The sequence below is a fragment of the Acanthochromis polyacanthus genome, chromosome 9 (genome assembly GCF_021347895.1).
Source record: "Acanthochromis polyacanthus isolate Apoly-LR-REF ecotype Palm Island chromosome 9, KAUST_Apoly_ChrSc, whole genome shotgun sequence".
Classification (NCBI taxonomy): domain Eukaryota; kingdom Metazoa; phylum Chordata; class Actinopteri; family Pomacentridae; genus Acanthochromis; species Acanthochromis polyacanthus.
In genome coordinates, this window is record NC_067121.1 from 40,665,715 (window position 1) to 40,691,675 (window position 25,961).

Here is a 25,961-nt window from a genome sequence, read left to right on the forward strand (position 1 = left end):
TTTCACAACTGGACGAAACAATTTTGAACCAGCTGCCGTGGATGGGTCTCCATAGACGTGGGTTTATCAAAGAGCAGAGGTTTCTGATGCTCGGCTGGACCATGGAGCTTTCTGAGCATTCAGCTGAAGGTAAAGATCTGTTTACCACTCGCGAACAGCAGACAAACAATCAAACAGATTGTTCAACCAGCTAAGCTCTGTGTAACGAAAAGAACAGTACCGCTGAATGTCATCAGCATAAAAGTGATGAAACACATTTTTAAAGGAAGTTATGAGTTTTCCAAGTGCAGACACATACAGCATGAACAGAACCCTGAGGTACGCCACATGACAACACATGACATCATATTATTCACTGCAGTTCTGAAGAGTCTGTCAGTAAAATAGGATGCAAACCAACCAGACAACCCATAATCAAGATGCAAGCATTTTAGCATTTCTGAATGGTCAGCTGTATTAAATCCAGCAGCACTAAGACAGTATACCGACCACAGTCAGCAGCCGTCATTGGATTGTTAGTCTTAGTTGAAGGAATTTTCCAGAAACCAGCCTGAAAAACATCATATAATCTATGCTCCACCAGAATGGAGGGTAGTTGCTCTGCCACAGCTTTTTTCAAGATTTTAGAAATAAATGGTCATTTTAAAATAGGCCTGAAATTTTTGGGGTCAGATTGACCTATATTATGTTTCTATATCTGTTTCTTGGTGTCGATGACCAATACCACACCACAACAGACACAGAAATGCTCAAAGCACCAGTTCCTTGCACCACTTAAAGCCCATCTGGAATTCCAACAGTTCAAGGCCATCTTCATAAAGTTTTCTATTTAGTGTCAGGGATTGTTCAGTCGGTTGATAATAAACTGTGTTTTTGTGTAGCGGCTCCTTTAAAACTGAGCAAACAGGTTGGACAAAAGCAAGCGAGTCATCTTTAATTATCCAAAATCTCCTTTCCAATTTTAAAGTGACATTCTGCCTCCAAGAAAATCTACTGTGACGTCTGCAGGCTGTAGGTGATGGCTGGGACTTCCTGCTTATTTCCCCCCAATCAGAAACAACTCACTGGCATTTCACATGTTCTGGCGCTGAAGAGGCTTCAAGTAACCCAGACTCCCCTCTAAGAGCAACGAAGTAAACTAACTTGAAAACATTATTCTGTTTCCTACATGCTCGCAGAACTAGTTTCCTCTGATAACGACAATTTCTCATTTCCTAGTTTGAGGTTGAAGACGTTGGATCTTAATTGACAACGGAAACGGACCAAAGTGCTGGTTCCTTATGACACCTCGCGCCTGTCTCAGGTCTCTGGAGGGAAAACCACCAACAGAGAGCTTTGTAAAGCTACTAAAAACTGCTATTTCTTGTTTTTTAAGACTGAAGTCATTGCATACTGTAGGACAGTGATGAGACAAATGTCCAACGTGTCAGCTTCTTGGACCATTTCGTGCCCATCCGGAGTTCTTCTGCCGAGGGCTGAGTACCGAACTTCGGTTCTTTAATGGCACCGACCGAAATGTTTCGGTACTAATGAGTATCGAAATAAGCCTCGTCTTTCGGTTCCATGTTCCGGTACTTATCACGTGATTATGATAAAGCAAACCTGTAATTGGCTGTAACATTACACGTGATTGCAGCAAGCCGGAAAAAAACATGCTGCTCATTCACAGACAGGTTTCACATTGGGTACATTGACTTTACTGCAGTTGTGTAGCGTGTCGTCGAAGCAAGAGTACCTGGCTGCAGCAGGAGGTCCCTCTCCGTCGAAGTGGGAAAAGATGCCTCTGAGGTCTAAAACGTGGCTCCACTTTTGTAAAATGATGCCAATAGTGCGCGGTGCAGTATATGCCAAAGCCGGTGGTAAACTCCATCTAAGGCTAAATACCGGCACGAGACCGATAGTCGACAAGTACCTGAATGGAAAGTTGACAAGAACTTTGAAGAGAGAGTTCAAGAGGGCGTGAAACCGTTAAGAGGTAAACGGGTGGGGTCCGTGCAGTCCGCCCGGGGGATTCAACTCGGCAGGCCAGGGGCGGCCGCTCGGTGCGGGAGGGTCCCCTCGCGGGACCTCTCGCCGAGTGCGGGCCGTCCCCCGCCGGGCGCATTTCCTCCGCGGCGGTGCGCCGCAACCGGCTCCGGGTCGGCCAGGAAGGGTCCGGGGGTGAAGGTGGCTCAGTATGTACTGAACTGGACATTGCTTGCAAATGTTCTTTTGCACTGGAAAATTAAACTCAAGATGTGAAAAGTAATATGTAATGCAATTTTCATTCTACTAGAGTATATATTGTAAAACTGGTGTCGAAAAAATTATCGTTTAGGAACCGGTATCGAAGTGAAGGTATTGGTACCGGTATCGAAACTTTTAGATTGATACCCAGCCCTACTTCTGCCACATTCCCAAGTTCAGTGGATGTTTGGAGGCCGAGTCCTCTAAGAATAACAAAGTAGCAGTCACCACGCATGCTAACAAAACAAGCTAAATCATTTTATTTCTATGTGCTCATAGAACTGGAGTTCATCCGATAACTGCTATTTATTGACTTAAGTTTCACTAAACCGACAGTAAGTTTGGGAGATGTTTGGAGGTCTGATGGCACCACAAACAGCTAGAGCATCCTTGAGTATCTTCAACATGGTGGCTTTTTTGTTAATTTGAAAGTAGCATGTTGCACACCTGCAGACTGTAGGTGTTGGTTGAGATTTCCTGCTTTTCCCCCCATACAATCAGAAACAACATTTCATATGTTCCTGCTGCTGAAAATGGGCTCTTTCAAACAACACCGGAGCATCTCCGGTGAAAATAACGCTGATTGAAATGTGTCTGCTGGGTGGAGTGAAGCCTGAGCTGCCACCCTGTGCGTGTGCGCGTCCACGTGTCCCTTCAATCGCCGAGGGAACCGTAATGACCAATCAGCAGCCTTTTCAACTCCTCAATTTGTTGATTTGGTGTTGAGGGAAGGGAGGAGGAGGGAGGGAGAGGGCGGCCGTGGGGCAAAGGGGGAGGTCGGTAGAGAGAGGTTGGAGCTGTATGGGTGAGAGAGAGCAGGGGAGAGAGGAGGGGAGAGAGAGAGAGAGAGAGAGGGGACACACCGAGCAGCAGCGCTCCGGCTCCGTTATTCACGGCGGGTTGTTTCTTGGGAGAGCTCCATCCTCGGCTCGCGGCGGTAAGTGTCACCGGCTCTCCGCTTCTTTTTTTTCTTTTTCTACCGCTCCACACCACATGAAGCAACTATTTTCATGCCTAAATCCTTTACCAGTGTCATTTTATCTTTATTTATTCCCCCATTCCGCCCCTAAATTCTAATTTGGAAGCTTGTTGGAGACGCGTAATTTGGATCTTAGTCGCAGCTTTTTGGCACGGTGCTCACGGAGGGCAGCACGGCTCGGATTTATGTTTGCCTTAAAGTGAGGAGAAACATTCAGCTGTGTAGATAGCAACTTCATTTTTTAGCACTTTTAGGGACAGTCTTAGTTACGCTGTCAATTCATCCTAATTTCTTCTCTTTTCCATCCTTATTTCCATCCTAATATTACATTTAAGTTCCACGTCGCGCTGTAAGTTCAGTTAAAGTTCGCATATTGTGTGTTATTGCTTTAAAAAAAAGTGCCGTTTCATGAATTGACAGGTGTTTTTATGTTGAATTTGGGATAAAATAAGAGGAAGTCATGTTACCGACGGACTGAGACCCCCTTAAATTATGCGTTTAAAAAATAATAAAAAAAATAATGCGTCGAAATGAACCCAAGCCATGTTAAAAATCAACTTTCTTTATTACAATTTTTTATGCGTTTTGTGAAGTTCCTGTCGTTAGGGTTTTTTTCCTATCCTGAGTAAATATCAAAAAAGAAATGTGATTTTGTGGCTTGCGTGGTGAACTTGGACAGAAGGAAATGCTCAGCGTAATATTTAATTAGTGCAACAAAAAGCAGAAGAAGATCGAAACGTGAAGGAGATGGCGTTTGTCTTCTAGTTGTGGTTGTGAGGGTCCACGGAGAGAAACCTACAGGGAGACTGGAGCAGAATGGAGTGATGCTGATCTGTTCCGACTCATTTTCTTGTCTTTTCAACTCTCTCTCTTCCCCTCTCTGTGGCTCCATCTTCCATCCTTCCCCTCATTGTGGAGTTAGTAATTAGAGCATGTATAGGTATGAAGAGAATTACGGCCTCACCTCTCCTGTAGCATCACTTAGACTGAGTGTCAAACTCATTTTGCATCATATTTATATGAAAATGCAAACATCCCTCCGCTTTGCCCCTTTTTGCTCAGTGCTGTTTGAGTTCTTTCACCTGTCTGCTGGTTCTGCTGGTTCTGCTGGTTCTGCTGGTTCTGTTTGCTTGCTGAGCCTGGCTGATGGGAGCTCGGTGTTATCTCAGACTGGACAGCTCGGACGGACGTGGCAGCGGGTTCTGGGTCGAACAGGCTGCCGCTGTGTTTGACCTGCTTGTAAAAAGCCAGATGGGTGGGGTTTCCAGTATCTGGGCAGCTGTGGAGGCAGCGGTGGTGGTGGTGAAGTGGTCGATGTGATAAATATTCAGCATGTTGGAGAAGAACAGATAATGTTTGAGATGAAAGAAGACAGGCCAGTCAAGTTCCATTACGTTAGTTATTCTGGATTTAACTAATTGAAATCCCACTTTTTTCATTTGTTTACCGTCTGATTGAGGTCATTTTGATTTCATGACAAAATCTGTATTAATTTCAGCCTCTAAAAGCAGAGTTTGGTCATTGTACCTACATCTGTTTACTTGTAATCTGCTCATAGTTGTTGTAACTCATGGTTTAGACAAAACGCCACAGGCCAGTGAAGTTCCATTACATTAGTTATTCTGACTTTTTTTTATACGTTTACTGTTTGATCGAGGCCATTTTGATGGTTTGAACTCCAAATTTCATGGTAAAATCTGTGTTAATTTGCCTCTAAAAGCAGTGTTTATTTAATGTAAGTGTGGGGCACAGCCTACCTGCAGAGTTTGCTTGATTGGGGTCATTTTGATGGATTGATGGGCAACTTTCATGGCAAAACATGTATTCATGAATTTCAGCCTCTGAAAGCAGTGTTTATTTATTGTAAGTGGAGGGCACAGCCTGCCTATGTCTGCATACTTTTTATCTTCTCATAGTTGTAACTCATGGTTTAGATGAACGCGACAGTGAAGTTACTTTACATTCAGTAATTTTGGAATTAACCGACTGAAATCCAACTTTCTACTTATTTATTGTTCAACCAAGGCCATTTTGACGGTTTGTTGGCCAACTTTCATGGCAAAACGTGCTTTAATTTTTGCCATTTTTGTTTCGTTTTTTGGAGGGGATAACCTACTTATATCTACCTACACTATCTAAAATTTGCCAACACTCATTGAAGCTTGTATTTGAAACATGACAGACCTGTGAAGTTGCTCCTGCATCAGAAAGTTTGGATTTAACTAATTGATATTTAACTTTCTACTTGTTTATTGTTTGGTCGACACCATTTTAAGGGTTTGATGGCCAAATTTCAAGGCAAAAAAACATGAATTTGCCCTTAAAAGCAGCGTTTGTTCAGGGTTTTTGGAGGACACAAACTGCTTACATCTAGAATTTTCTCGTCGTCATTGGAGTTTGAGTTTGGAATGAAACATAACCAGCCAGTGAAGCTGCATTATTTGAATAATTTTGGATTTACTAATTAAAAAAATAATTTGATGAAGGCAGTTTTGATAGTTTGATGGCCAGCTTTCATGGCAAAATCTGTATTCAGCTGGAATAATGTATTCTCTAAAAGCAGAGTTTATTCAGCGTAAAATGAGAGACGTAGCCTATAGATCTAATCATTTACAACTTTCTCATAGTTGTTAGAGCAGAATAAGCTTGTGAGTAGGCTGGTAAAGCTACATTATATTCACTCATTTATCTATTTAACCTGTTCAAATCCAATTTTCTACACATTCATTGCTTGATCAAGGCCACATTGATGGCTTGGTTTCCAATTTTAATGGCAAAATATGCATTTGTGGATTTTCAGTTTGAATAATTGAAGCCTCTGAGATCAGTGTTTATTCAGACATGTAAGCAGACCTCCATCTGATTATTTACCGTCTTCTCTAGTTGCTGGAGTAAACTAGCTTATGGTTGAATTAAAGCATGACGGACCAGTGAAGCAGAAATACATTCAGTACTTTTGGATTCGCTGATTAAAATGCAGTTTATCCTTTGATCAAGGCCATTTTGATGGTTTCATGGGCAACTTTTATGCCAAAATATGTGTCCATGAATTTCATTTTGATTAATTTCAGTGAATAAAAGCCGTGTTTATTCAGTGAACAGGCGTAAACCTGCATACATGTGCCTGCAGTCCTCTCAGCCGTTGGAGCAGAATGACGTGGTTGAAGCAAAACATGAGGCTGCATTACATGAGTCATTTTGAATTTAACTAATTGAAACCCAATTTTTCTACATGTTTATTGTTCAATCAAGGCCACTTCAGTGGTTTGAAGGCCAGCTTTCATAGCAAAATATGTATTCAAGATGTTTCAGCTTGAATAATTTTAGCCTCTGAAAGCAGAGTTTATTCAGCGTAAAAAAAAATCCCTCTGAAAGAATGCTGATGAAACCATCGAGGTGATTCTGAGTCCATGGCTGTTAAAGGAGGATGAAGCAGGATTGTTATCATTTATTTTTTTTGCCTTTTTTTACTAAATGATGCATCTGAAAGTGCTCAGTCAAAAGAAACGTAAAATATTTTGCGACAAACATCGAGCTGATATAAAAAGACTTCCTGATCCAATGCTTATTTTTCATTCTCTGGAATTCAAAGGAATTGCATTCTAATGAAATTTAGCTTTTAATCCTTGCAATTAAACTGTGGAAATCCTTAAAAGACCACTGGTTGGTAATTCAGACCCCTCATTGAGATGCATTGATTTATGCTTTGCAGGAATCTGGGCTTTCCCAGCATGCCTTAGGAAGTGCCTCAGAAATGTGCTTCCATCCATCGTCCCTATTAGGAGGCCTGCATCGGTCCTCACATTAGACATTCCTCACTGACTCAGATGCGACCTCAGCACAGCCTAGCAGGACATCTCTGGAGCCAAAAGTAGGCTGCTGCTGACTGCTCAGCGCATAATGAAGGCTGAGAAATCACATTTAATGCACCATTCATTGAAATGTGTTCTTTAACTTTTGATCACATTTAACCAGCAGTTTATTTGGTAGATGTAAATATGCCAAATTTACCAGAAGTGAATGTGTAAAAAGTCTTTTGTCAAGCATCCATCATGGTTGGATGGTTTTTGTAGCTACAGTTTTGCTTATAAGTTGACATCCCCTGGCCAAATTTGTGAAATATTGTCCTTTATTTTTTAGCAAATATGTTTGTTAATGGAAACATTTTTCTTTCATTTAGGGCTGGTGTTCAGACAAAGCTGTTTATTGTCATGCAATTGTATTTGCTCTGATCATTCATGTTTTCATTAAAGAATGGAGCACATTTTACAAATTCTGCCAGAGTGTGTAAACTTATGAGCACAACTGTATGTAGTCGTCCATATAGACTTACCAGTGGTCTGTTTAGTCCATTAAAAGCACAACTACTTGGAGGAGACTGACTCTGACTGAGAGTGGACTCTGAAAGCTTGTCCCTACGTACCAGCATGTACCAGGATGTATTGTTTGTGGCCATAATGGTTAGCTCTCAAAACTACAATAGGGGGCTTTGTTTCCTTACACTGCTTTTCTCAGACTGAACACAAACCCAGGGTGGTCTTCACCTTACCCTTAACTGTCTGTAATCCAGAGCCAACCGTAGCGTGTCTGTTGGAGGTACACGGTGACAAAACATGTCAACTCTGACAGCCGATAGAGCTGGAGCACGCTTACAACAATGTGGAAAAATCAATAATCTGCTCTGCCAATCTCCCCTGCGATTAACACGGGCACGTTTCACAGTTCACGGTTCAACGCCGTGCCAGAAATAGTCAGCAGAATGTATGTAAAAATCAAAGCATCAAATGTTCCTCCTCTTAAACTCTGGGGATGAAACAACAAAGCTCGCATGACTCAGTTAAACAAAACTCCTAAATTTAACATAGTGGATCCCATATTTAGGCTTTTCTAGTGAGCAATAAAGAACAAACAAGAACAAAACTCTTAACTCTCGGTTCATTTTTATTGTCAGATACAAAAGTGGATATGCCGGGTTTTACTGACCTGAAAAAAACATTTTTATTGTTCTACAAATAGGAGTAAAAGAGCAAAGTGGTGAATGGAAAATTAAAGGATCAAATAAAGTAGCATGCAAGGTAACCTCAGTAAAAACAAATAAATGTATGGATTTAGTTGAAGCAGACAGACTGCTAGCATCTGCGTTGTGATGGCAAAAAGCTCAGCCACCTTCAGCCTTTAGCCAGTCAAAAGTTCAGGGACACAAAGTATCTAAAGTATCTGTCTGTCTCTATCTATGTGACCTGAAGCACGGGCTGAGGAAACATCTGCACACAATCACTACAGAAATCAGTGAGGAGGAGAGGAGATATCTGCTCCTGCTCTTTGTTGTAGGTAAAAGCTTGCATCAGTGCTCTCACCACACTGGAGGCATCTTTTGTGTGTGTGTGTGTGTGTGTGTGTGTGTGTGTGTGTGTGTGTGTGTGTGTGTGTGTGTGCGTGTGTGTGTGTGTGTGTGTGTGTGTGTCAGGGCAAACAAACATGGCACCACAGCAGTTAAAGCAAGGAGAGATAAAAGCGTGTAATCCTCTGTATCGCTGCAACTCAGGATGGATCTAAGTATAGCAATGCTCCTGAGATGACCAGGAAAGCCTGAATGAGCATGTATTTTAGTGTGTCATTCCAAATTAGGGCTTGGAAGCAGGCCTAATGTGTTTATTAAACTGACTGAGGGCAGCTTCCATTTGGCTGGAAACACTGATATTTTTATTATTTATTTAGCTACGGAGAGAGTTCATTCTTTCAGCTCTCAGTCATGCACAGACGACAGTGTATTGAGGTCATTTGGCATGTTTAGCTTGGCGTCGCTGGAGATTCAACTCAAGCAACCGGGTTACGACCACTTCTCTGGAATTTGTTTACATTTAAGATGATTTTCACAGTTAGACTCATGCAGAAAGCTCACAGTTATTGCCCAGTTTCTACGATTCAGCAGTGCTGAACGGGTGTAGCTGTCATTCAGATGGCTTTAACTGTTTTTAAAAATAGAGAAAAGGCGAGATATTTTGTTACGTGACTAAGTGCACAACCAGTCTCAGCCATCGCTTGAAAACCCCTTACTCTCTATCATAATAAAGTGTTCAGTCTGCTGTGTAAAAGCCTTAACACTGGCAGATCTACAAGAGAAGAAATTGTGTTAGAAAGTGCAGGAAGACGGTGTGGCACTGCACAAATGATGAGCGTGAGGACAGGATCAGGAAATGCAGGGCTGTGATGGCCTCAGTTTTATTAGCGCTGAACTTTCCAGAAGACCAAGGCACCAGGGAAGGATTGATAAGCTCTAAATAAAAACCTGGGATTGTTCAGAAGCGTTCAGACACATTTAAGGCAAAACTTTCATCTAAATGTAGTGAAAGCTTTCTTCTCTCCATCTTGGTTTCTTTCAGAACAGCCTCAGCTGCTCAGATCTTCCATCATTTGACGTCATAATACTTCCAGTTTATATTAACTATTGCACTAAGGAGGGAGTACACCTCATATTTCTTCAAAAAGTGCTTAAACTCTTCATTAGGTATCAAAGAAATGTTTAGTTAGTGACAAACAGCAGCTTGGTGAGTACTTGTGCATGGGTCACAATCTTTATCTGTCATTTTCTCAAAATCTATTTTTTAGGACAGGCGTTACATAAAACCTAATAACTTTTAAACTATTTGAGCAATCATGCTGATTTTTTCACAGATTGTTCTTAAGACAGCACTTCTTAAAATAATGGATGCTTTTTTAAATACTTTATAATCTGACCACTTAAGACCATTTTCATTCTGGGGTAAAGAGTTATTTATATTGAAATGGTTGCTGTGGCAATCAGAAAAAGAGTTACCCCCAAAGCACCCGTTATTTGTTCTACAGTAGGTTACTCTATCAAAAGGTATAATAGTCATTAAGCCAAAATGTATGGACTCTGAGTAGATAGCATCTAAAGATGGGTCACCGGGAAATGTGTACTGGCATGTTTAGGACAAGATTTTGTCCCCAGGGATCACTGCATGTAACTTCTAACTGTTAAAATGATCATTTGCAACTCATAAGCTTTAAAATGATGCATAGCATGTTAAATTGGGTCATATCAAACATTGTTAAGAGCCTATACAATTTAATGGCTTTGTGAACCTGTGAAATAAGGGGAAAATCTTTTGGATTAAATAATTGTGTTTTCACGTGGATCTTGGTGTGAAATGTTCAGACAGCAGCTGTGTTTGTTTAACATGTTGAAGTATTTGATAAAGTTAGAGGAAACAGCAACATTTTACAAACTGTGCCCACGTTTTTACGCTTAGTTGAGGCATTTTTTTTTATTTTTGCTGACAGTAAATACACATGATGGGAAATGAAAAACAGCTTTTTCAGATTTGTTCCCAAAAAGATGAACTCATGCAACTAACCAGCTGTTTTCACTTCTTCTTGTTGTCTTCAGCTTTGCGTCAAACAACCGTCAACCAGCTGTCATGATAGAATAACTACAACTTCACCGATTTAAAAACAATTCCAGAATTTGCTGGACTACTTGATATTTTTTAGTCAGTTTGCAATCAGCGGGTTTCTCCTGCTCTCACCGCCTTCTGACAGCACTGCCTAGCCTTGTTTATGCAGCATAGATGTCTTTTTATTTAATCAGAATCAATCATTAATCATTGCTTAACTCGCTGAATTAGCTTAACCCAGCTACACCGCCTGTCAGAAGTTTTAGGACACTTTCTTATTCATTTGAATGAGAAAGCGTCCTAAAACTTTTGACAGGGGGTGTATATTTAGGGTATGGTTTAGTGTAACAGTTGAAGAATAAACTTCAGACCAGTGGACCTGTCAAGCTGGTTTATTATATGAATGAAACAGACATAATATTCACCACTCGCTGTGAGAATTTCTTCCTTAAAAGCTTCCAGTAAGTTGTGAAAACATATTAGAACAAAACGCTAAGTTGCTTTGAATACTGCCCATGATTGCTTCCTTTTTGCTGAATCGTTGGGGAGTTCACCAGAGGGAGCTGCTGCATCTTTCATTCATGGAGAAACGTTGCTGTAATCAGATATCAGATGGAATGGACGTTAATGGTATTCAAAAACACTCGGTACATGATGCCGTCTGACAGAGCAGCCACTCACATTTAATAATAGAAGCTCTGAATGCTAATGAAGGCCCCAAACTGCTCTGTGTGCTAATTTACACTGATGGCCGACAAACGCCCCGACAATAGCCTTTGTGTTCTGTGTGTGTGGAAGGTGATAACGCTGATTGTGTCCAGGTGCATTGTCAGATACATTAAGTGGATTAAGGAGCACAAAGTACGGCCGTAAAGGAGCTGTGAGTGTGTGTTTGTGTCCCTTTGATCATCATTTTTTCTCCGTGGAAAGCACATTTCCTGCTCACATTTTTCCGGTCAATTTGCTGATTCAAACACGGGCCAGGTTTGTTTTTCTAACCTGCAGACCCTCGATCATCACGTGGAAGAAAAATCACATGGAAAGCATAGAGCGAAGCAATGTTTTGTGTGTGCGATAGAAGACAACCGTAGCGGTTAGCGATCACCTCCTTGTCCATATCTCCAGGCAACAGCAGAACCCAAATTGGTGTGCATGTGAATAGAAGCAGCTTTTAACACACTGCAAAAAGCATTCACATCAAAACAGTTTTCCTCTGACAGGTGTTCAGCTGCATCTGTCTGGAGGAGAGCTGCTAAATTGTTGTTTGAAGACAACTTCAGCCTTCCTCTCAGCTGGCTTGACAGCTCCTCCAATTACAGCTCTCTGGGCCCAGTGTGTTGTGTTTGCAAATACAGTAGATCGCTGTTCATCAAAGCCGGGTCAGAGAGAATGAAAAGAAGCAGCAGCATGTCGAAATTCTCAAGATTGCTCCAGCACTTTGACTGAAATCAGATGAGGGGCTTTTTTTACGCTACAAGCTATCTAATTAGCGTCTGATAGCTAACCTGAGGTAACAAAGACGAGAACTTTGTTGAAAAGAAAAATGGACGGGAGAAAATTAGCTGTGAAAAGGAGGGAAATGCTGGTACATGATGAGAACACAGAATATAATTTCACTCGGGGGGCTTTGCAGTTTTCACATTGGCACTGTGCTGCACAGCGAAGACGTTTTGAGCTTCACACCGCCACCGAACCGCTGAAAATAACCGAGGAAGTGTCACAGAACTGCGATCTTACGGTCTGTGCTGTAACCTCGTGCACTTTGTCGAAGCAGTAACAATCCTGAAGTGGCAGAGGAGCAGATCTAATGGCCAAATTATTCAGCCCTCTGAACTCCAAACAGTCTCTGGACGTTTTTGGCTCCCGTCACATTTTTACTCACTGTGGGATCATTTTTCTCCCATGTCTATAAAGTCCTGCACCTCTATGGAAACAGAACAACTATGGCTAGAAGAAAATGATCTTCTGCGCAGTGTGACACCATTACAGTGTCATAAGCCACAGTAATGAAATAAAGGAAAGTTGAATTTCTTTGATATTTCTTGTCATAGCAGCACTAGATAATCACTGTCTCTGCATTCTCCAGATGCAAACAGACATGAAGCCACATGAGCTTTTATCTGAAGTCATGTTTTTGTCCAGCCTTAGTGCACGTTTGTGGGAGTTCTGCCTTTTGAGAACTAACAACTTGTCACCAATAAAACTGTAAGGTGGCTTTGAAAAGTTTGCTTGGATATGAAATTCTGAAGAAGCTGTTCAGATAAGATATTATAGCTACAACCAGTGGAGACAACAGCAGCGCACAGATGTGTCTTTAAATGTGCTGCAGAGGAACTTTACTCGTTTGGACATGTGAATGAATTGCAGAGAAGTTTTTGTCTGCTGTGACTGTAGAATTCATTTTAAAATATTGTGTCTGCAAGCTAAGTAAAGCTGCCACAACTCATACAGCAGTCAAACTTCTACCTTCACTGTGTACGCCTGCAGGAGGTTCGGATTTGTTTTTCAAATGAGAACTTTTTATTGGTATCTTCCTTTAAAAGTCTTGCTGTGTTTGTATGATAACTAAGCGTCACATTTTAAATTCACACCAGAACTTTTAGAGGAGAAATGCTGCAGCTATCGACGCTGCATCACACGGAAAGAGAGAGAAAATGTGTTTTTTTTTTCTATTTTGAGGAAGATTTGTTGGACAGATTCATCTGAGTGGAAAATGGTGGAAATTAGAGGGGAAGTCTTGATGGTGCTTCATCTTAAAATGGCTCACAGGCAGGAAGAAAACATGCAGTGAACCCGTAATAACTTTCACACTGACACTTGAACAGATGAATGCCTGATTCTCACAGAGACACTCCGCAACATGCAGGAGACCACCGGATCAGGAGGATGCATCGCCTCTTAAGCCACATGTTTACCTACATCTTGTTTCACGGGCTGTAAAAAGCACAAAGGCAAACAGGGAAACTCTCTTCCCACATGTAACCGTCTCATTTGTTTGGTGTGAAGTGCTTCTCATCATCAGCCTTTGTCTGATTTAACTGTTGGTCAAAGAAGAAACAAGCGAGTGAGACAAAGCCTATAGGTTAGCTGAGAATAAACAGAGTAGCTAATAGACTCTCCCACAAACTAACCGAGACAGCTGTTAATTGTGCTTCTCAGTAGCTTTGTGGAGAACAGCTGAATGGTGCGAGTGCACTAAAACAGAGGTTAAGTTGTTCAATTTCCTTCTTCTTTTGATTACGGTTTACTTTCACTGGATTGGATGGGACAGGGCCGCCGCTGTGATAAAACTGTAGAATAAAAGCGGCTGTGTTTCAGATTGAGCTTTTATTACTGTGCTCTAGATGGCTTGTCAGTTGTTGTTTTTTTACTTGTTTTCTGGCCCAGTTTTCATCTTCAGTGCATTCCTCTGTGATTCTTTAAATAGATTATACTACACACTTTTCCCACATCAGGAGAAATTCAACCAGGAGTCCTGCTAATGTGTCAGTAATGTGCTAATTAGCACTTATTTTAGAATGATGGCTGATTTTCTAAATAGTTGTGATCTGGCTCATATTTGGCTCATTTCAGCTTTGGTTGTTGTGGATGTTTTAGTGCTGTTTGGTGGCTTTAACCTGACTGGCAGTTGTTTTGAGGTTTTGTGAGGGTATTAGCGTGAGTCAGGCTGAGTTAGGAACGAGGCTTTAATCTCTTAGGACGATGGACAACCACATAAAGCCGAGGGCTCTCCACTTTCCATAGCCTTGTTTAGAATATATACTTCTCTGTTAGATAATGCACTGACGGTATACTCCTCTTTTAGCCGCCACCCACCGCCACAGCAGGGATCTGTTCACTCACTGATCTTCATCCATCCATTTACCATCCCCACCGATTGTACTGAGGCTGGGGGCTATCCCAGCATGCATCTGCTGAGAGGTGAATCCAGCCCTGGTCAGGTAGCCAGAGAACAGTGGATTTCTGAAAGCTCACATTTGTTTTCTGCAGATCTGCTATGAAATGAGTTAATAACAAGAGCAGCCACGACATTTTTATCTTGACGCAGGAGGCAGCATTTGTCATGGAGATAAAAGTGACAGGTGTTTGCAGCTGTGGTCGTGCTCCAGTTCTCATTAGCTGTTCAATAGTCTGCTTATTTGTAAACGTTTGCAGATGAAGTCGACAAAAGGAGATGCCATTTTAAACAGGTGGAAAAAAACTCGCAGAAAATCCATAACGGTTTCATCCCATTCATGACGTGAAGCAGCACGTTGTATCTGATGCATCCTGACAGCTTTATGTGTTTGCATGGGGAATGAGGTGAACAGAACAATTTTACAATACAAGATCCATTTTGCACTCCCTCCACCCGTCACGCCCCACTTCCTGTCCTTCCGTGGTCGGGCATCGTACTAATTCCATAAGGGATAGATGTCCGTTTATATGTTCTAATCCTGGAACTGAGCCTCTTCTCTGTTAGCGTTTAGCTGTTCTGAAGGTGCTTCCAAAGACTCTAAAGTATCGGACAGGTTTCATTCAGTCGAGGCGAGTTCGAGGGCAAATTTCTGGACATTTTGGGCGAGTTTCAAGTAAATAAATACATGCAACTGTTTTTCTTCTCTGAAAACTTCTTCTTCTCTGAAAACTCCACAGGGAATGATAGTAAGAGCTCCACATCACACTGAAGTAACGTCAGCTTCTCCAGAGTTGAGCGACATTTTCTGTCAGTTTGCTGATTAACAGATGATTTCTGCCGAACCAGAATACAGACGTAAACTAGAGTGACAGAAATCATGTACGGATGCAGTCATCGCTGCACGTAGCACGTTTTAAAGTTTCAACACAAGAAACACTGAACCATACAGCAACAAAGTACACTCTAAATCAGCAGAAACATCACAGAAATAGTGCCATAAAAGCTTGCTTTATTGCAGGAGTGCATTAGTTTTAGGTAGGCACCTCTAATAAACCTACAACCATGTGTGTTTTTATTGGTAGTGACCCCATCAGGAAGATGTTGGTGGTATGTTCCTGCCCTCAGTCCACTAAAGGCATTCCAGACGTATTCTTTAATTTTTCATCTCATATGCATCTGATGAAACACACAGCCTCATATTTCAATCAGTTCAGCTGTTTATGGAGGAGGTGTAACAGCTCAGGTTTACTAATGCTATACGCCCCTCAACGTGAGTGTTTTTTTTTTTAAAAATGTAGCAGCAGTGACTGTGTAATCGGTTCTGAGTTTGTCCAGGATGCAGGTGAACCTACATCTCCACAGTCTGAATGCCTCCTGTGTGGATTCAAACGGAGACACATCTTCACATTCCTACATCATTATCAGCTGGTTATGAGCCTGACCGGTCACCAGAGTTGCTCAGTATTAGTCGCTTTTTTGACGTGACACAGAAACGGTTGCCCTGGAAGATGAAGCTGGCTCAACATGAATATTTGATGGTGGTTTCTGGAACAAGTCAATTTGTCTCACTAGACTCCTAAACTGCCTCCAAATTAGATTCTTTCTTTGCAGAAGAGATTTAAGATTTGAGGAAACTGCGCTGCTTCCCGCGGTGAGGACGAGGGTGTAATGTATAGAAACAGCTGCATCTCCCTGCTAAAGTGGGGAAATTAAAGAAGATGATCTTAGACGTTCATCTCTCTTTAAACCAAGCCTCGTCTTGTCTGTATGTTTTTTCCACTCTCTTAACCGTATCATTGCTCCTTACACACTCATGTAAACACACACAGCAGTCTACAGGGGTAGATGCTGCTCATTTGCATAGTAATGGGTTGCTGCATTCCAGAGGAGAGCGACAAAAGCATTGTCTCTGTGTACGTGTGTTCCTGCTGTTTCTCAGCTCTGTGGCAGCCATAAAACAGGAGTTCTCGTGATAAAACGTCCTTGTGAATGAAAGAACTGCAAACAGAGCGCCACTACAGACCCTCGTAAACAGCCACGCACAATAAGGAGTGGTCCTCCTTTAAAACAAGCTTTTACACCAGACCAAGTCACACCAAAGCCTTTTCAGTTCTGCAGTCAAAGCCTTAACGAGTACATGTTAGCTTTCTTAAAGAAAAATCTTTGTCCCTTGTGTTGGTTTTAGTAAAATGTGTGACAAGACTTTAAAGAAAAGTTTAGAGTTTCCAAACTAAGCTTAAAGCCAGAAGAAGTTTTTATTTATTTGGGGTCACTGGAACAAAAGATGATGTGATGTCGCAGCTACTTTGTGACTAAAGCCGGGAAAAAGTAACGAATATGATGTTGTAGACGTGACAAGTTTAACCCTCATGTCTTCCTGTTTTAAAGTTTGAAAATGTGAGAAAAAAAAATCTATTTTCACAGTGAAACTTCTGATGTCCACATTTTCAACATTTTTGGGAAATTTTTGAACATTTTTTTGGTGGGAAAAAAAAGAAATGTTAAAAATGTTTCTGAAGAACATTCATTAAAAAAATCAACTAAAATCCGGCAAATTTCACTGAATTTTGTTGATTTTTTGTGAATGTTTTTAAATGAAAATATCAGAAGTTTTACTGATATATATGGAATCACTTTAGATATTTTTAGGTTTTTTGGGAAGATTTTTACTCATTTTTTAAAAAGAGTTACATGAATTTTCTTGTCAAATTTGGAGGATTTTTTTTTTTAAATAAAACTTTTTAGGGAAACTTTTAAGAAATTATTTGAATTTTCTTTCTAAAGGTTTTACAAATTTTCAGAAATTTGGAAAAAAAAAATTTGCTGAATTTTTGGATTTTTTCAGACAAAAAAAACAACATTTTTCGGTGCCTGTAAATGAAGACAACAGGATGGTTAACTGGAAAATACATGCAGTGATTATTAGATTCCTGGTGCAAACAGAACTTTTTATTTGTCTTTGGCTGTTACAAAAAACCCACATGTTCTTGAAGGACACGTAAAGAGAAGAATTTGGAGCAAAATTAATAATAAGAGGGAAGATGCAGAAGTATTATTTGTCATTGGTTGGTGCACATGATTTATATGATAGCCTCCTTAATTTTGGACGGTCCTGTTCTCTAGATTTTTTTCACAGCCAGAAGCATTTAGTGCTGGTGTAAATTGGTTTGACATTTGCAGATATGTCATTATTTGTGTCTATATTCGGTCGTCGCAGTACAGAAACTGCACAGATACAGTTTGCTTGGGGACATTTGGGTACAGTGTCCATAGACTTTATCCAGTCGTGTGCTGTGTGATCTAATTAAGGAGCTGACAGCATCAGTCACTAGTGGGGATTCTGGAGCCCTGCCAAAGGTCTCATGTCCATGTCCTGGACTGACCTAAAAAGTAGTATTTGTATTCTAAATTATAGTTAAGGTGTTATCAGTTGATTGATTAATTATTGACGTTTTCGCCAATCATTTATCACAGTTTGATAAATGTGTGGATTCACTGTTTTTCTCCATTTATCTTCAGTACTCCTGTTTTGATCAAGTTTTTGAAGAAGCCCATTTCGTTGTTTGTGCTTTTTAAAGTCACTGCCTGATTTCTGGAACCAGGATAATCCCGTAGAGGAACTCTGTTGCTAGCTGGCGTACTCACTGTGCACACGTTGACCTGGTTTCTGATCTCTGCCAACTCCCTGTGCAGACTTCAGCCAAGTGGGGTAACGGTAGCATTCACCACAACCAGTGCTGAGGGTAATGCATTACCAAGTAACACAGCGCAGCATTTCTGGAGAGCTTCCCACTGTGGCATGCCCGGACAAATGGAAGCAGCTCCAGAGCCCAGCAGCAGCAGCTAGCTTTGGTTACTCTGTTAGTGAATAAGTTCAAAAGTCAGGACGGTGGAGAATCTCCTACACAGTGAAAAGTGTATTTCTTTGTCTACCCAAACAAATGTACCCATCCAATTAGATGGAAGACCGAGTTCACTTTTGTGGACAGCATGAGTTGGCCTTTGACGTGCAGTCTGTGCTTCATTACGAGGGAGCTTCACCCGGCCGAGTACTAAAAATGACCAGTGTTGAAAGTTTCATACTGCACACACTTCTTAAGATAAGGTATGCAACCTGTACATTTTTAGAGACCTCTAAACACCAACTTTACTGTTTTCATTTTGAACAACTGGATTGAAATTAAATACTGTTGAATTATGGAACATCTTGTATTTGCCCCAAGCAAAATCTCCTGCAATATTTAACATAAAATGATACCAATGCACCACATAGTACTTTAAGTATGGACCTGTGCCTCTATTAGGCATTTTGTCATATTTCACTGTGGTTACCGTGGTAACGAAACCAAACAATTGCTACAAAGATTTTTGTATGTAACTCAGCATAGAATGAAGTTATCAACAAAATGGCTAATAGGTGCATTCTACATAGCCTGTACTAGCAGCATGCCAAAAATGGGAAGTTTTGGTCAAAAGCGTAAGAAGATAAAATAAGGGGCAGTTTATGTGTGTCCGGAAATCAAGTTTTGAGAAATCACCACTTAAAGTTTATGATTAATGATTCATTATACAAGCAATCAAATAAAAAAAATCATCAGGAGAAAGAATACATGTTTAGGTATATGATAATCATCTTTTTTTAAATTTGACCTTTTCACCCAAATCTATCATATTTGAAGGTGAAGCTCCCCCTTAAAGAGCATAAAAAAAGACCTCGTGTATGTCCACCTTGTTAGGACGGGGATTTCTGCTGATATGTGGGCATATGTTGGCTTTGAAGTTATATTTTTACCTGACAAGTATGCCACAATGTACCTGAGGAGACAGTGTGGCGTAAACGACCCCGACACTACCTACAACTATTCACTGTATGCAACATTTTTCCTACTCTCATATGCAGTGGAATTAGTGCTTCTACTGCTGTTGGTACACCTCTTGTGAGTGATTCAACTGTGCCACGCCGCCGGTTAAAGGATGGCCGGCTCAAAATGTTCCCCCCGGTTGGAGTGGGTGAAGTCCGTCTTGTCAGCCGTGTCCAACCGGTCACGTCTGTGTGTCTCCATCCACTGGTGCTTTGTGGTTAGCGGGACGGTGACAGGCTGAGATCGGTCAGAGAGCAGGACACGTTGGATGTTTCTCGTTGCTCTCGTCTCACATTGCTGGCAATAAGGTGGATAAGCCAAATCCGTAATGTGATGTTGGAGTTTAATAGTGCTAAGCCTGCTATAAGCCAACGTGGTCTCATTTTCAATAGCCATGAATTGATTTAAGGTTGGGATCACAGTTACGGTAACGTCACATTAAATTGCCCGTTTGTGTTGAAAGTATCACAGACACCTGCACGAACACAGCAGTACCAGTGTGTGTCACGTATACATCGATATGGATGACCAGATTTATGTCCTATTTGTAAACACTATGTCCCCTCTATCAAAGCTGGAATAAGCTTCATAACAGGTCACCAGTGCGGCTGTAAACTCCATCACCGTTTTGCTTTTTGGACTTATGGAAAGTGTCTCTGTCAAAGAAAGTGCCCTCTATTCTATCAAAGGAAGGCGCTGTGACGTCACTTCACAGGATTTCAGGTCAATGGTTTTCTCTCCTGCTGCGTTCTGGGACTGCTGGTGTGCGATAAAAGCTGCTCATGATGTGTCAGGTCTCTCATCTTCCTCAGTCCTGCTGACCCCCCTCCCCAAGTCCTCTCTGTGCTTACGTAACGTTGTAAATCCTAAAGTACCATCTGCTACCAACAACACTACCCATCACTAATTGTTGTTGATGCACATGGCAGCAGTCATCAGAGCTCTCACACACACACAGATAAACACTGACATATATCCTCGCCAGGGCCTTCGTGCTCAGATGTCCGACCGTAAAGTACACGAGACATGACGAGGACACTTGTAAAGCTTGAAGTGGATCTTTGGGCGGATTTCAAAACCAACCACCTCTTTTTGTGTGTTTCTGTCACATCTCAGCATCTATTATCTCCCCTTTGTTCAGATTAAAGCAGCTCAGGTTGCATGGTGGGGGGATTAGGCTGGTTGGGACTCTGTAACTGCTGGGAACGGGTCGCCCAATGAGTGCTTGTGTGTGTGTGTGTGTGTGTGTGTGTGCTGGGGTCAAGCGCAGAGGGCAGAGATTACATGACCCTCGATGTACATGTCCTGTTGTGTGCGATCCTTTTACACTCCCACTAAAAGCCTCATGCAAATGGCCTCTGTAATGCAAAGGAGCTCAGAGCTTTACATCCAGATGTTTATATCCCAGCCTGCATAGAGGTTAGTTTTCACGCAGTCCAGATCTTAATATCCATTTAGCCTGCATTGTCTGAATTACTACTCTTTATGGTGTATCTGTAGGTCACTTTCTGTACACCCCCACCCCCACATCACATGTTTGTACCAAAGGGGTGGAAGTGGAGGCTCAGCAGGTCTTTAAGATGACAATATGTGCTTTGGGCAGTAAACAGCACTAAATGGAAGCACATTCACACACATCCTAACGAGCGTCCCGGTGCGCTGCCTTGAAACGAGGTATCAGTGCCAGTCGGCTGATTCCAGTCACTAACCCCGCTGCCACATTGTGAGCTACCCCATCAACAAGTCCATTGATTTTATAAAACCCTGCGTGACCTCGAGACCTGAGCTGAACTCTCCACAGTGAATGAACCGGCTTGAGCCAAGATCACAGAGATGTTTAATATCGCCATTCAAAGCCGCTTGTATTGGAATGGCTCTGTGGGCAATCGTCTCGCAGACAGAGTCGATTTAAAGCCTTGAAGTAGCTGACTAAGTTTAAAGCTGCGTTCACTGATGGCCAACACAATATTTAATACATTGTAATGTTGCAAAGCTGCTCTGGCTACAGTCCTGTGTAGCGTTAAGTGGAATGTTTACTTGTTAATATTGAAATAAAGATGATTGCAGCTTTAAGTTTCACTTTTCAGCATTTACACAGCATTCTGTTTTATTTTTGTAAAGCATTAAACCTTACGAGGAAAGGCTCTTCCTGAGTGGGAAATTCTGAAAAGTATTAATACGATTTCGCCGTGAGCAGCTCAAGACTTCAGCTTAGATGCAACTCTGGCTTCTTGCACATCAAATGAGTCTACAGGGAGCAATGAAGGAAGCTTTCACATTTTACAACCGAACCTGTTCTGGCAATGTTGAAAAGGTTGCAGTTAGTGAAATGAGACACTGATATTCCCCATCATGCTTTCTGATACAGTTTAAAGAGTCCACATCTCTCCCTCAGTTCAAGCTGCCACATGAGGAGCTTCTCAGGCAAATAAAAATGTGTTCTTTTACCGTTCTGAGGATGGACTTCAGCTTGTACCTGCAGTTGTTATTTGCATACAGCACTTTGGGTTTCACAGCTACCCAATCTGCATCTGCAAAATGTTGTGGGGAGGAAAACTACTGGTGGTTCTAAAGCAAATATTTTCATGATTCTGATATGAATGCTGCTCACTGCCTCGTTAACTGTCAGAATTACTTTTCCTGATTTTAACGCAGAGACAGAATCCAAATTAGTTCCAGTATTTCTGATTGCAAAAGTAAGGTCAGATATTCAAGCAGATGTCAAATATGAAGAATCATCAGCACTGGCACAGCAAAAAAAAAAGCAGCATCTCCAACCATGTAATAGAAAACTTACTGAATATAAACGAGCGTGATGCCGTTTGTCGGGCCTGGCTTTGGATCTTTGTGTGCACACATTTGAACTCTCTGCTTTGCTCAGCATTAACTAAATGAGCTTAGTTTCAGATACTAATTTGTAGCTTATATTCTGACATTTAACCACCTAATTTTGTATCATTTACGAAAGGTTTGATGTGATTTTTGCCACACAGGAAGCAGCTTTTCTTCTAATAGCTGAAGCAGCAGTGATGATTGCTGAGGGGCATCCAGCCATACATCAAACCTGCATTAGTGCTGCAGACTTTAGCTGAAAATACCTTCAAGTGAGGAGCAGCACAGCTACACAAATGAGACTTCTACACCTGGATATTACTTTGAAGCAGGCGATTGTGTTATAAGTATGAAGAAGCACGGAGTTTCTTTCTGTGTACTCTGATGTGCCAGAAGCAATTAAAGGTGCATTTAGTCAGCAAAGTATAGCGTTAGTTAAACGTGTCAGGGGAGAACGGAGGTAGCTGCTTTGTGCTTCTCTACAGGAGCAGGTAAACAATGTGTGCATGCTTTGCAGGGCTAAACACGATTTTTGAATAGACTCATGGTTTGGACAAATGTTCATTTTCTTTTTTCTTTTTCTCTTTTCTTTTTTTTAAATATTCATTTTATAATTATTTAACCCTTGTGTCATCCTGCAGGTCAAATTGATCTGTTTTAAAATTTAAAAATATGGAAAAAAATGTATTTTTGCAGTGAAATTTCTAATTTTGGGAAATCTGTGAACATTTTTTGGTGGGAAAAAAGAAATGTTAAAGATGTTTCTTAAGAATATTCACAAAAAAATGAACCAAAATCCAGCGAAATTCGCTGATTTTTTTGTGAATGTTTTTAAAAAATATTAGAAGTTTTGCTGATACGTATGTAATCACTTTAGATATTTTTAGTTTTTTTTGTAAGATTTTTCCTAATTGTTTAAAAAATATTTACAAGAATTTTATTGCCAAATTTGGGGGATTTTAGACAAGGAAACAGTATTTTTTGGTGCCTGTAAATGAGGACAACAGGAGGGTTAAAAAGTATGTAAAATACTTTGTACAGTATAGGTGCACAAACACCAAACCAATCAATTGGTTTGGAAATTATTTTACATATATGTGTTCAGTCTGAATTTATATTGAAATAAAAGAAGCAGTACATTTTTTTTGGTGTATCTCAGTAGAAGAATAGCCGCTTGTGAATTATAGTGAAAAAGCAGAATGTTGCGGTTTTAAGTAATTATCAGAAATGGCTGCCCCCCCCCCCCCCCCCCACACACACACACACACACACACACACACACACACACACACACAATTTACTGCAGTAGTCAATAATGAGCCATTCCAGTTTCTGCAGCAGAATAAAGCAGCTACAAACACAGAGTTCTGGTATGTCTTGTTATTCTGATGTTGTACTTTGTTTGATTCTTTTTATTTTGTTCAGATTCTTTTAAATCTATTTTTATTCTTATTTGCTCTGCTGCTAATTGTCGAGTTCTTCCAGATAAATTTCGTTGTGCTTCTGCACAATGACAATAAAGTCTCTTTATCTTATCTTTATCAGATTTTTGCAACTTTGAGCTCAGAATAAGATCACACAGCAATACAAAGAAAAAACTTTTTTAGCAGCCAGAACTGTAAAAATATATTCCTGAATATAAAATTCTTTTGTTAGTGAAGTCCATCATTTCTTTACCTCAAAATGATGCAATAATAGGTAGAACTTGGCACACCAGTAGCATGTGTTTGTTACATTTAAAGTTAATGTATTCCATTAAAACAAAACAAAAAGGCTAGGTTTAGGTTAAAGAATCAGCAGCGTACTTAAGTTTTGCATTGCACTCCCAAAGCAGCCGTAAATTGAAGGATAAAAATAACAAAATGCAAAGTTAATATCAGGCAAAGCTAACGTGAAGCTTCAGCAACCTGAGGCAGCCAGAAGAAGGATCTTCTTAGGTTTAGTGTCGCTACCCTGTGAGGCAAACAACTGTTGGGGTGTTTCTCCAGAGGTGATTCATCCGATAAAAAACACAGTGTGTGAAAAGACAAAGAGGGAATTTTCATGTCCTGATTATGGCAGCAGCAATGAGAACCGCTGTGATGTCACGGCCTTCAGAGCACCGACTGTCTTCACACGAGACGCCCTTCATACACAAATATCAGCGCTCCTGTGTGCGTCTGTGTGCTGTGTTCAGTGGTGTGTTGGAATTATTGATCTGAGCTTTGGAACAGAGGCCTGTAGAGCCGTCTGGGTGGGTGACGAGCTGAATGAATGCCGAGTAGCTAACCTAGCTGTAGCAGCTGTCAAAAGAACAGTTGATTTGTATTCATCAGGATCAATAAGGAGGCAGTTTGCTTAAAAAATCTTTATACCTAACATTGTTAAAGATACTCTGCAAGTCTGACTAGACTGCTGTGTTATTGAAGTTACTTTGTGTACAACTAAGTTTCAACATCAAGTACATTTGGAAGGAAATCTTGTTTTTAGGAAAGACTGAGGTCTGCTTTAATGCAGAAAAATGCATAGAAAAAAAATCTTGTCTGATCTTTACAGCAAACAGGTTTCTGGATGCAAAGCCCTTTTCACTGTCAGTCCTGCCACCCCAACCTCCTCTGGTGCAATCAATAAAAACAACGATAAAATGAATGAATCCTACCTCCTCAGCAGTTGTATGAAACGGACCGCTCATGTTGCGTGTTCTGTCTCACATGCAGCTGCTTCTTCCTCCCATTTTCCTGTTTTAGCTGTAGAAATAACTGCGTACACCAGGAGTATACGCCCAAGCTCACAGCTATTTGTGTTTGTGTGAGTAAATGCAACCATCTCTGCAATGATTGTGTGTCTTCATGACCTGGGCAGGGGTGGCTCACTTGCAGCATGGCTTTAATGTGATGTAATGTGCCCTTTTGTGGCCGTACTGGAGGTCACTGGTTCATGTACCAGGATAAATGTCAACAGCTGATAGCATTTCTACATTTGACTTTGCTGTGTCAGTCAGCCAGGCAGAATGGAAATACAGTTTTTACTGCTGTGATTGTTTCAACAGTGATCAGGTATTGCAGATGCTTTTATTGTAAGGACACATTTAAAACACTGTCAGCATTTAGAACGTGTCATAAATAAAGCGTGATGCTGCTACAGGGTGAAACAGCCAGCAGGGATGTCATGTAATGTGGCTTTCTCACTGAAATTGTTATTCATGCTGCAATATCTGTCTAAATAATTGCAATTTGATTTTGTTTGTTGTCGTTTTTTTGGCATATTATTCGGCCCAAAAATGCTACCTTGTGGATAGATTGTCTGCTGACTGTTGTCTCTTCAAAACACCTGATGTGCACATTATCAGACTGCGTTTGTAACTTCATACTCGTCTGGCAAAATTGTTCTCAGGCTGAACTCTAAGAGGCTTAGTTATAAAACAATTTTATAGGCGTTCATAGCAGCATCAAAACAACTGAGAAACAGTCTGGGCCCAGATTGTTTTCGTGATGAAGTGCCGAAAATCTATCGGTTGGCCGACTGCAGTTAAATTCTCAGCTTCTCAGGGGGCAGTGCAGCACACGCACTGAAGAGATGTTCACAAACAATGTCATTTTCACCCAAAGCTATACCAGGCTGGCTTCAAGTATAAAGTATACCAAGTAAGGTCTGTGAGACACAACAGAAACTCCATCCCTGTATACACCTAGTTTAACAAAATAAGACCTTATCTATAACGATGTAGAGTTACAGGATGATGTGCATTAGGCCGCCTCAAAAAAAAC

The 25,961-nt window shown here is 40.9% G+C and overlaps 1 protein-coding gene across 1 annotated transcript in view; it reads left to right on the forward strand.

Moving 5' to 3' along the window:
• The first annotated feature begins 3,033 nt into the window (after nucleotides 1-3,033).
• LOC110954286 (cadherin-6-like) overlaps nucleotides 3,034-25,961 on the forward strand; it is a 111,127-nt gene continuing 88,199 nt past the window's right edge. The window contains exon 1 of the mRNA XM_022198759.2: nucleotides 3,034-3,163. The gene's annotated coding sequence lies outside the window, so the exon portion shown is untranslated. The remainder of the gene's footprint in view (nucleotides 3,164-25,961) is intronic.